A 12,662-nucleotide genomic window follows, 5' to 3' on the forward strand; every position below is an offset into this window, starting at 1 on the left:
AGGGCTGCCTGAGCATCCTGGGCTCTGGCGGGAGCGGCCTCCTTCCTGCAGGGGCTCCTTGGGCAGGGGTGGAGGAGGGGAGGCCCGTCTCAGCTCTGCCAGCAGGGAGGACAGAGCCGGGAGGCGGGCTGTCTATTGATTGACTGAAATTGGATTTGTTGACACAAACTGCCAGCATTTCACGGTGATGAAAGGATTGCCCACCGGCCTCATAACAAGCAGAGATTTCCCTGAGGGCCGCTGGAGCCGCTGGTGTGCTTCTTCGTCAGGAGAAGAAAGCAATTAGGAGGACAGGGGAGGTTATTAGGCCTTATTGCTTCCCTCAGCTCCCGCGTCCACTGCGGGGAGGAGGCGCGGATTTCAGGCTCCCCAGGCTACGTGCTGAGTCCTATTCCTGCCGCATCCACTATGCGCTGCCGGTCTGGGGACAAACAACTCGCAGGCGCTGAGACCAAAGCAGGAGGAGAAGGCACACCGGGATTCAGGTCACCAGAAGAAACCGGCAGGGGGAACCGGCATTTGCCGACTTTAAAAATAACATTGCTGTATTTTATTTCTGCAGGAAGAATGAGTACACACATGCCCAGGGGTGCCCATAGAAACTTCTTCCTTTTTTTTTTAAAATTTAATTTAATTAAATTTATTTATTTATTTATTTTTGGCTTTGTTGGGTCTTCGTTTCTGTGCGAGGGCTTTCTCCAGTCGCGGCAAGTGGGGGCCACTCCTCATCGCGGTGCACGGGCCTCTCACCATCGCGGCCTCTCTTGTTGCGGGGCACAGGCTCCAGACGCGCAGGCTCAGCAGTTGTGGCTCACGGACCTAGTCGCTCCGCGGCACGTGGGATCTTCCCAGACCAGGGCTCGAACCCGCGTCCCCTACGTTGGCAGGCAGACTCCCAACGACTGCGCCACCAGGGAAGCCCAACATTGTTGTATTTTAGACACCAATCCATGAATGCACGACACACACATCTCTCCACCTTGCTTTCTCCATCCTTTTTCACGTTTTGTCATCTTAAAAGTATTCAGACTGGTATAGTTTAAAAGACACATTCGGGTAAGATGGTCCGCTATACACGTCTGCAGAGGGACGGGTAAAGGAGACAGACCAGAGGAGGATGTACTTCCGTAGGGGCCTCACTGCGCTGCGTTAGTGACAGTTACTGGGACCTCAGAGATGCACAGCGGTGCGGCTGAGCAGATTAGGGTGGGTAACGGACCACCAGGAATGATGTCAACTTGCATTTGTGTAAATGTTATAGCTAACGACGCACTTTCACTGACATGGCTTTATTTTTTATTGTTGTGATAAAATAGACATAATATTTTCCATCTTAACCATTTTAAGCATACAGTTCTGTGCCATTAAGTACATTCATATTGTTCTGCAACCATCACCACCATCCATCCACAGAAATGTGTCCTCTTCTCAAAATGAAACTCTGTCGCCATTAGATACTAACTCCTGTTCCCCCTTCCCCAGCCCCTGGCAACCACTGTTCTTTCTGTCTCTATGAACTTGACTGTTCTAGGAAACTCACACCATATTTGTTTTTTATTGACTGGCTTATTTCACTGCGCACAACGTCTTCAAGTTTCATCCACTTTGTAGCATGTTCCAGAATTTCCAAAGCTGAACAATACACCATTGTCTGCATAGACCATATTTTGTTTATCCATTCATCCATCAATGACACTTGGGTTGTTTCCACCCTTTGGCTATTGTGAATAATGCTGCTATGAACATGGGTGTACAAATATCAGTTCGAGACTCTGCTTTCACTTTCTTTGGGTGTATAACCAGAAGAGTAATTGCTGAATCGTATGGTAATTCTATTGTAATTTTTTGAAGAAATGCCATACCATTTTCCACAGCAACTGTACCATTTAACATTCCTACCACCAACGCACAAAGGTTCTGATCTCTCCACATCCTTGCCAAAACTTGCTATTTTCTGTCTTTTTTTGACAGTAGCCATCCTAATGTATATAAGTGGTAACTCATTGTGATTTTGATTTGCATTTTCCTAATGATTAGTGATGTTGAGCATCTTTTCATATACTTGCTGGTTATTTTTATATCTTCTTTTGAGAAATGTCTATTCAAGCCCTTTGCCCGTTTTTTGAGTTGTTTGTTTTAGTTATGTTGCTTTATTTTGATTCTTACAATGGCTGGGGCTAGAGTTATGGATAAACCCCGTTTTACAGAGAGGAAAATGAGAGTCACAGATGTTTGGGAACTTGCCTGAGGTTTCCCAGGAGGCAGGTGGGACGGAAGGAAGGCCTTTGGGCTCTCAGCTCTGTGACTTTCGGAGCCTCTTTCTGGTGGCCTCTGGAACTGCTGATGGGGTTAGAGCAACCCAGGCTGAAAAATAGTAGCTGCTGGCCACACCTGTGGGGGCTGACAGGTGCCTCATGGGAGGTGAGGAGTAAGCAGGCAGGTGTAGGAGGAGGACGGTCAAAAGCAAGGGATGCACGTCATCTATTGTATCCATGCCTGCATATGCACAGGCGATCAACAAACATTTGCTAAGTGCTAGGCCCTGTTCCAGGCTGAGAAGTCGGAGGTGAACCGGAGAACAAGGCCACTGCCTTCACGGCATTTATATTTTCGAGCCTCCCTCACGTGGCTGCTGTGCCCTTAACATGTGGCTCATCTGCACGAGAAGGGCTGTAAGTGCACCAGAACTCAAAACTGAGACCAAAAATGTAAAGGAGCTCATGAATACTTTTTTTCTATTGGTTATGTGTTGAAATGATACTATTCTGGGTATCTTGGGCTAAATAAAATATATTATTGAAATTGATTTCACCTGCCTCTTTCTGCCTTTTGATGTATGGCGACTATAAAATATAAAATGTATGTGGCTCGTGTTGTATTTCTACCGAACAGCACTGTTGCAGCGAGAGACAGGGGCAGTAAGTAAATAAGCAAATAAACAGCTACTGCCGTATCAGGAAACGATAAATCGAGTGGAGGAGAATAAAGCAAGCTTGGCGGAGGGCAGGGCTAATGGGAGATGCTCTTCTCAGTGGGTGGTCTCTCTGAGGAGATGGTGGCTGGGCAGAGACCTGGCAGGGGTGGGGGTAGGGGGGACAGGGCAGGGGCTGTCGCTGGAGCAGCAGGGGCTGGGGCGGGGCGAGCGTGGGGAGAGGGCCAGGGAGGGAGGCTGGCGAGGCAGGTGGGCCAGACCCTCGAGCAGCCTGTGGCGCACGCAAATCCACGGCCTTGGTGACTGACAGAGGACCCAGGGAACGAGTGAGAGCAGGAACAGAGTGCCCACGAGGTGCTGAGCCAGCGAGACTGGGGGGATGTTAGGGGCTGCTGGTTTGGGATGGAGAGAGGACCCGCGATGAGTTCAGAATTCACGTCTGCTCCCACGCATTTGAATAGATACGTGCAGTTCACGTTTGGAGATAAAGGTCTGGAGCTTGGAAGAGACTCTGAGGCTGAAAGTACATGGCGTTAGAGGTCACCTTGCAGGACGCCCTTGAATCCATGAGCACAGACGTGGTCCTGAGTGGTCGCCAGGGCGTGATAACTGGTCAGATCCGGTTTGAGTCCTGGGTCTGCCGCTTCCCACCATCCTGTGCCTCTTCACCTGTGTATAGACTGTAGACGCCACCCATCCTTCTGAAGCTCCTCCCATTTCCTCTCTCTGAATGTGGGCTGACCCTAGGATGGCCCGGCCAGTGGACGCTCCGCTGGTCCAGGCCCAGCCCTGAGAGGAGTGGCAGCACCTGCCTCATCTCCTGGAGCCCCAAGCGCTTTGCAGAGACTCACCTGTCCTGAGGCCACCGTGTTGCGAGGAAGCCCCCCTGCCCCCTCGTGAAGGGGCTGGACGGGGGGACAGAGAGAGATGCCCAAACAGCCCCCAGCCATTCAAGACTCTCCCGCTGAGGCCCCAGACATCATGGAACGGAGATTAGCTCTCCTTGCTCTGCCTTGTTCAAATTTATGAGCCACAGAATGATGAGATACAAGAATAATAAGTTGGTTTAAACTACCAAGTTTTGCAGTAGTTTATTCAGCAATAGATACGCAGAACAATATATAAAATGGGATAATACTACTTATTTTATTTGATTTTGGGGAGGGTGATAGGAAATTTGAAGCACAGTTTTTGGCTCTGGTTAGGTACTACATAAACATTCTTTTTCTTTCCCTTGTACAGCTTATATTTTAAAGTCAAAAATCTATCTTGTCTTAGTTTAGCCTTGCAGAATGGCACAGAAGAAACTGAAGTCCTATTTCATGTCATATATATTCTTTTAAATGTATGGAAATGGCTATCATGAAATCATAGGCGATATTCCCTATACTGGATTGCATATCTCCCCTTGTTTACACTGGTGTCAAGTCACATTATCCTGGTCACTTCCTAGAATCTGTTGTATCTTAAGATTCCCATTTGGATGTGTTGCTTAGAAGGACCACCGCAGGTGTGGTGAGCCCAGCCCTGGGCATGATGAGAACATCCCCCCCTTCACCTGGACACATCACAACCCTGACCGCGCTGGCGGATTGGAGAAACACCTCATGCCTTTATGATTTTGATTCTGTTATGCAATGTATTTGCCATCATTCCTAGTTTCATGGCAACACAGATTTGATCAATTATACCATCTCTCTTCTTTTCCAGATCATTTATAAAAATGTTGGATAAGACTGGGATGGGTAGAACCAATAGAGATCTCACTATGTACTGACACTTGCTCGTTCATCGGCCCCGCTAGGCGTGTTTTTTCAAGCAGCTATGTGTGAATCACCCAACACTCAGTTCTCCAGCCCACATTTCCCCCATCTGTTTAGGGGAATATTCAATCTAGCTCCTTAGCATATATTATCTACTTTTGTCCTGTTACAATACCTGCTGTCGTTTGCCTACCTGTGTTAGGTGCCATCACAGGCAGGGGCCACGTCCTACTTTTCTTTTGTTGACACCTATGTTGAATGTGCCAGACATACCCAGGGAGCCCTTGGATGCCTGAAACTTTCAGTCACACCGCTCAATCGATATGCCTGTTTTCTTTTTTTTTTCTTTTTTTTTAGTAGGTCGTACATGTCTTTATTTTTATTTTTTGTCTTTTATTATTGAAGTGTACTTGATTTACAATGCTGTGTTAGTTTCAGGTGTACAGCAAAGCAGCAAAGTGATTCCGTTTTATATATATATATAAAAAACTGAATTATATATATAATTTTATATATTTCATATATATGTACAATCTATTCTTTTTCATAGTCTTTTCCATTATAGGTTATTACAAAATATTGAGTAGAGTACAGTAGGCCCTTGTTGGTTATCTGTTTTATTTTATTTATTTAATTTTGTTGTTTACTTTTTATTTCATAATCATAAACTTAACTTTGCAATTCAGCTAAACTTGGAGGGAGATAAGGACAATGTAGAACTCGAAGAACTGCCGTGAGAGCACAAAGATTACAGGATATTTCAAGCAGATGCGGGTGAAGGGGTGCCCTCCTGAGAGCTGCAGAAGGAATGGTCTGGTGGTTAAGATAAAACACAAGTCAAATTTATTAGATTTGTCCACAGTCAGCAATGGTGCTCTTCTTGCTGGTCTTGCCATTCTTGGACCCAAAGCGTTCCATGGCTTCCACAACATTCATGCCCTCTTTCACCTTGCCCAAAACCACATGCATGCCATCCAACCACTCAGTCTTGGCAGTGCAGATGAAAAACTGGGACCCGCGTGTGTTGGGGCCAGCATTTGCCGTGGACAAGATGCCAGGACCCACGTGCTTCAGGAGGAAATGCTCATCATCAAATTTCTCCCCATAGATGGACTTGCCACCAGTGCCATTATGGAGTGTGAATTCACCACCCCGGCACATAAATCCCGGAATTATTCTGTGAAAACAGGACCCTTTATAACGAAAGCCTTTCTCCCCAGTGCTCAGAGCACGAAAGTTGTCTGCTGTCTTTGGAACTTTGCCTGCAAACAGCTCGAAGGAGATGAGACCCAAGGGCTCGCCGTCGATGGCGATGTCGAAGAACACGGTGGGGTTGACCATGGCTGAGCAGTGCGGGAGGTTCCAGGGTAGTGGCGTCTGCAAGGCCGGTTATCTGTTTTATATCTAGTGGTGTGTGTATGTCAGTCCCAAACCCCTAATTTATCCCTCCCCCATCTTTCCCCTTTGGTAACCATAAGTCCGTTTGCTATGTCTGTGAGTCTATTTCTGTTTTGTAAATGAGTTCATTTGTATCATTTTTTAGATTCCACCTGTAAGCGATATCATGTGATATTTGTCTTTCTCTGTCTGACTTATCTCACTTAGTATGATCATCTCTAGGTCCATCCATGTTGCTGTAAATGGCATTATTTCGTTCTTTTTTATGGCTGAGTAGTGTTCCATTATATATATACAGATATGCCTATTTTCTTATTTATGCCTGTTCTGACCCCATAACATATTTTTGCTCATAATTATTTAATATATAGGGTGTGTGGGAAAAAACCTCAGTTTGATTTAAATTCTTGTTTAAAGGAATCCACGACATTTAACCCAGGTTGAATCCTTAACGGGTGTATTACAGAGAAGGTTACGGCAGGAAGAGCAGGTTTGCTTTAAGCTTCTCCAGGAGGAAGCTCCCTGTAAAGATGGGAGAGGAGATGCAGCTCCCCAGAGGAAACCTGCCCACTGAGAACGGGCGGAGCTGACCGGGAAACAGCCGGGGCGAGTGGCCTGGGAGCTCACGGGCGCTCCCTGAGTGCAAGACTTTTGTTTACATGCTGTTTAGCCGTGAGCGCAGAGACAGTCAAGGCAGATTTCAGAAGGCCAAATTAAGAGGAGATCATTTTCGTGGTTATAAATCTGTATTTGTTGATTGTGCTCCATTTTTATTGGTTGATTTAGTTATGACCAATAAGTGAATTTTAAAATGTCTGTTTTGCTCTGATGAAATTGATGTTGACTGAGCCAGTATTAAATAGTGGCTGAAACTCTGGAGCAAATTTAACTAGATTGAAATCCCTGCTCCTCCATTCATTACCTTGAGTGGATTATTTTACATCTTGCTGCCTCAGTTTCATCATCTGTAAAGTGAGGATACTTGTTTCATGGGGCTTGTTGGAAGGATTATATTAGGTAAGACATGTAAAATGACCAGAATAGCGCCTGGCACATCAGTATCGTGGTTAAGTGACAGCTATTGTTTATTTTAAATACTCAGATGATATTTTCTCGGGGCTCTAAGTATTCAAATCCTGAACTTCATTCGTAAATTGAAATCGCTGCTATGCATCTCCAAGAAATGCACACCGAGACGAATAAATTGGTTAAGGAACAATTAGGGAGAAAAGAAATTTGGAATCCTTTTAGGACACGCCCCAACCTTCACATAGTAAAAGCAAAGTCACTGAAAGTCATAGAAAGAGTAAGTAGATTTTGGGGCCTGTGTTATTGATGCCCGTAATCTTCTCAAATTTAAAAATATCGCCTGACATGCAGGTTAAATAAATGGAAGATTTCTGTGGGCCCTCCCCCTCCCCACCAACTTCTGAAATTTAGATTCAGAGTCTTAGATGGGGCTTCAGGAGCAAAATTTTTGATGAACATGGCAGATCATTTCTAAGCTTCCTCTCTCTCTCCCTCCTTCTTCCGTCTGCTTCTATTCATTCTCTACTCATTCATCTGTGGTTCCTGACACCTGTATTCCTTTCCTAAATTTATGGAATACAGAAGTCCCAAAGTTCAGCCGTTTGTTCACCCTGAACCCTGGCACCAAAGGGATAGATGTGTAGATGCTCTCAGTGGAGCCTGGAATGGGGCATAAGAGGGGCCAGGATGCAGGGGTCATTTAGGGTTTATAGCTATGGTGGCAGCCCTAGAGGAAGCAGAGGTGCCCTAACTGGCTGATTCCTGCGACATGACCTTCACAAAATTCCATCAGTCATGTCTACTTTTCAAACCTGGCCGACCAGGCTTCACCCAGCTCCACGAAGTACAGCTGACCCTTGCACAACACGGGTTTGAAGTGCACGGGTCCACTTAGAGCATATTTTTTTCCGTAGTAAATACCATGGTACAACATGGTCTGAGGCTGTTGGAATCCGAGGATGTGGACCCAGGGATGTGGAGGAACCACGTATACGGAGGGCCGACCATAAATTACAGATGCGTTTTGGACCGCTTGGAGGGTCGGCGCTCCAATCCCTGAGTTGTTCAAGGCTCAACTGTACTTCACAGGCTTCTAAGAAATCATTTTTTCTTGTGTTGACCAGTGTCGGTTCTTGTTTGCAACCAAGAATCCTGAGTAGTTCGTCTGTGGCTCGCAGGTAAAGTGAGTACTGCCTGATATATTCTGAACATTATCGATCCCAATTATTTTGCAAATAATTCCTCAGTTTGACCATTACTTAAGACCAGTGATATCATTGCAGTAATGCTACGAGGTCTTTCTAGACCTTCAATATTGTTAAATAGGGAGATAACATGCTTCCTATATAATCTCCTCAAGCCAGTTCTTAATCTTTACATTTTGAAAACATGCAGTCCATGACACCCAGTTGTATTTTTGGTCATTCTAAGTAGATGTTATTCAGTAATGCACCATCAATAGAATGAATGGATAAATTTCGCTAAGTACCACATTGGGTTAAAGAGCATTTCCCTGGAAAAAGAAAAAAGACTACAGAGCTGAGAAATACAACATAGGAAAGTGTACATAATAATAGTAAAATAAACACCCAGGGCTTCCCTGGTGGCGCAGTGGTTGAGAATCTGCCTGCTAATGCAGGGGACACGGGTTCGAGCCCTGGTCTGGGAAGATCCCACATACCACGGAGCAGCTGGGCCCGTGAGCCACAACTACTGAGCCTGCGCGTCTGGAGCCTGTGCCCCGCAACGGGAGGGGCCGCGATAGTGAAAGGCCCGCGCACCGCGATGAAGAGCGGTCCCCGCACCGTGATGAAGAGTGGCCCCCCACTTGCCGCAACGGGAGAAAGCCCTCGCACGAACCGAAGACCCAGTACAGCCAAAAATTAATAAATAAAGTAGCTATAAAAAAAATTTTTTTAAATAAAAAATAAAAAAAAAAAACACCCAGCCTAAGAGAGAGAGCACCAACAGGACCTTTGAAGGCACCTTTAAGCTCATTCCCAATAAAGGTCTTCTCTCTCCTCCCCAAAATACACTATATTGAATTTTAATTAATTTATGCTTTTCATTATAGTTTTATCACATACATATGTATCCGCAAATAACAAATTGTTTATTTTGCCTTTTTTTTTTGCACACTGTATGTATTCTTTAGTCCCTTAGTCTCTCATTCCATGTCTTACTTCTGAGATTAATCCATTCTAATGTGTGTAGCCGCGGTTCATTCATTTTCATGGCTAATATTTCAGGGAATAAATATGCTGTCATATATTTATTTTACTGTTGATGAGTATTTGATGTTGATGGACATTTGTTACTGATGGACATTGCTTTTAAAGTTTGTTATTACAGTGCTGCTATGAAGATTTCTGTATATATATTTTGGCATACGTGAAAAAGTGTTTTTCTGTGGTATGTTCTTAAGAATGGAATTGGTGGGTCATAGAGTGTGCATGAGTTTGACCTCAATAGATAATGTTATGTTTCTGAAATGGTTATAATAATTTACAATTCCATCACCAATTTCTGAGAGAGTTTAGAAATGTTCACCTGAAAGTCCTTTAATCTTTGCCATATTCATTCCTACATGCTTTCTATTTTTTATGCTGTTAGAAGTTGAAATTTTTTATTGTGTAGTTTTTACTGTTCTTTGCTGGTATATAGATGTGCAGCCTTTTGCATATTGATTTCATATCCAGAAACTTTACTAAGCTCAGATTCATTTGGGTTTTCTGAGTCAGACAATCATATCTGGAAATTTTGTCAACTTTGCTTTTTGCTCTGCAGTCCTTCACCTTTTTTTTTCTTTTCTTTTTTGATTGCACAATGTAGAACCTTCAGTAAACTGTTTACTGGAAATGTCAATGGCAAGCCTCCTTGTCTTATTCAATTTTAAAGGAAGTGCTTTTAATATTTCACCATTTAGTATAATGTATGCTATATATTTTTATAGACTAAAAAATCACTTTAAGGAAATTTTCTATTTTTAGAGCAAAAAATAAAATGCTAAGGGTATTTTAAAAAATCATGAACAATTGTTACTAATTAATTTTTAACTTACATCTGCTTTAAAATGTTCAAAAGATTTCTGGATTCTTCCCCTCTTCTTTTGTCCTTGAAGCCCGGAATATTGTTTTCATAATTAGCTAAGTAATGTTCACACTCATGCATGCATGCATTCATTCATTCACCCATCAAAACTTCATTGAATGCCTACAAACTGTGAGGTACCTAGGGGGCATAAAAATCTACTTAGATAAGAAATTCATCAGAAATTAATAGAGATTTCGCATCAGCACTTCATGATTCCTTCAGGTTTTGGCATTGCTCTTCAGAGCCAAGGAGTCAGCCAAAGAAATAATATTCTAAGTGGCCCTGAGATCATAAAAGATAAAAGGGATTACTGGACTTCCCTGGTGGCGCAGCAGTTAAGAATCCACCTGCCAATGCAGGGGACACGGGTTCCAGCCCTGGTCCGGGAAGATCCCACATGCCGCGGAGCAACTAAGCCCGTGCGCCACAGCTACTGAGCCTGCACTCTAGAGCCCGCGAGCCACAACTACTGAGCCCGCATGCCTAGAGCCCGTGCTCTGTTACAAGAGAAGCCACTGCAATGAGAAGCCCGCGCACCACAACGAAGAGCAGCCCTCGCTCACCACAACTAGAGAAAGCCCGCGCGCAGCAACGAAGACCCAATGCAGACAAATATAAATAAATAAGTTTTTTTTAAAAAGGGATTACTGCACTGTGTAGAGGTCTATAGCAAACACCAAGGAATTATGAAACCAGGGAGCCAAGACCTTATTCCTAGATGCACAGCACTTGGATCTAGAAGACACTCAAGGCCATTTGGTTGAGTCAAATGGTGCGCTTTGGGACAGCTATCCAGTCACTGCTTGTATAATTCCAGCCAAGGAGGGAAAGTTCCATAGATCATCACTGTTTGTCTGCTGTAATTGTTAGGATGATTTTTCTTGAACTGAGGTGAACTTTCCTTCCTGGTACTCTTTTTCTAATTATCTCACTATGTCCTGTGCATCCACCAAAAAACGTCTGCCTCTCTCTGTGCCAGTCCTTGGCCTAGCAGGATCCAGGTGTGATGTCTCCTCGAGACTTCTGCAATCCAGACTAACCACGCCCAGTTTCTTCAACAGCTCCGCGTGAGGACTCTTTCCTAACTGCCCACCATGCTCCCTTTGGACACACTGCATTTGTCACCATCTCCCCCCAAACTTAGTGCCATAGTCACATGAAATTCTCCAAGAGTGAGCTGGTCATGGTCAATGCAGGGACGCTGACATCGTCCATCCTCCTCACCTCCACCTGTTCCCCCATCTTTCCCGCCTTCATTCTCTGAATCAATCCTTGCCTTTCCCTTTCAAAACCTGGGCACCTTGGAGAGACACGTAGGTGTCCTTAGGAGTAAAGGTGGCCCAGAAGAACATCCATCCATTTCTCCAGAGGGTTATTGGGCTGTGTGACTAGGGACCCCCTCTCCGCGTGCTCAGGAGAACAGTTCTTTATGTGCTAAGACATTAAGAGGTTTCCCTCCACAGTCCCAGGCAAGAAGACACTGTGTGGTACATGAATACTATACAAAATAACTCTTTATAATAAATAGAATAATGAATGTGTGTTCGTTGGGACATTCGCCATTCCTTGTGAAATGTAAGCATCAAATAGGCATAGTGTCAAAATGTGGTACCAGTGTAGCTGTGGGGTCCTGGCTGAACCACCTAGCTTCTCCCATCTTCAGTTTCCTCTTCGGTTCCCCTGGTTTTCTCATCGACTCTAAAGCAGGCGCGACAGTAACAATCACTTGCAAATCGGCCTCCCAGGGAGAGAGCCCCGTGTTGGACCTCTGCAAACTGTGACCCGCTGTACTCATGCGAACATCCTTGTCACAGGGGGTGTGGTTTGGCAGATAGTAAGAGAATATTGTCAAAACAACAGAACCCCAACTCAAGTGTGTCCTGCCTTTGCATTCTTAAATTGCTCCGCGCAAATGATCTACATAGATTTTTTTAGATGCAGAATGCTCTAGAGGCCATCAAGACTTTCAGAACAACCTGTTGAATGCTGTCATACGTATCCTGGTTCTTCGTCAGGTGCGGTCACCTTACAGCCTCCCTGGAGCATGTATTTAGTCTCCTATTTGGAAATGAGTTTCATTTTCATGAGTTCCTCCATTAGGTCACTCATCCCCCAGCTCGTGGCCTGTCCTCTTATTCGATGTGAACACTCTGACCACCCAGGCAGCAGAAGCCCCCCAGAAACCCAGGCTCTGCCCTGAGGTCTCAGTTCCTGCTATGATCTCTGGTCCCCGCTGCCTCCTACTATGGGGTTCTCTTCCTCAACCCTTTTTAGCTTCCAACAGCTCAAGAAGAATAAAAGATACATAGACAGCCAAGGAAGACAGTAATTTACTAACCTGGACAGATCCAGAAAGGGCTATAAAAGGAACATCCTAGCCTTCTGAGGGTCATAAATAACGAAGATAATTTTCCCATGTTTTATGCAAGTATAATTTTTGGTGGTAA

At 44.6% G+C, this 12,662-nt stretch overlaps 1 protein-coding gene and 1 pseudogene across 2 annotated transcripts in view; both read right to left on the bottom strand.

Annotated features, from left to right (window-relative positions):
* The window catches only part of NRN1 (neuritin 1), a 406,802-nt gene that overhangs the window by 312,757 nt on the left and 81,383 nt on the right, over positions 1-12,662 (bottom strand). The window lies entirely within an intron of this gene.
* On the bottom strand, positions 3,341-7,401 carry LOC309638188 (peptidyl-prolyl cis-trans isomerase A pseudogene; annotated as a pseudogene). The gene has a single exon. The product of its transcript is annotated as a peptidyl-prolyl cis-trans isomerase A pseudogene (transcript).

Source organism: Balaenoptera physalus (genome assembly GCF_965194825.1).
Source record: "Balaenoptera physalus genome assembly, chromosome: 11".
Lineage (NCBI taxonomy): Eukaryota > Metazoa > Chordata > Mammalia > Artiodactyla > Balaenopteridae > Balaenoptera > Balaenoptera physalus.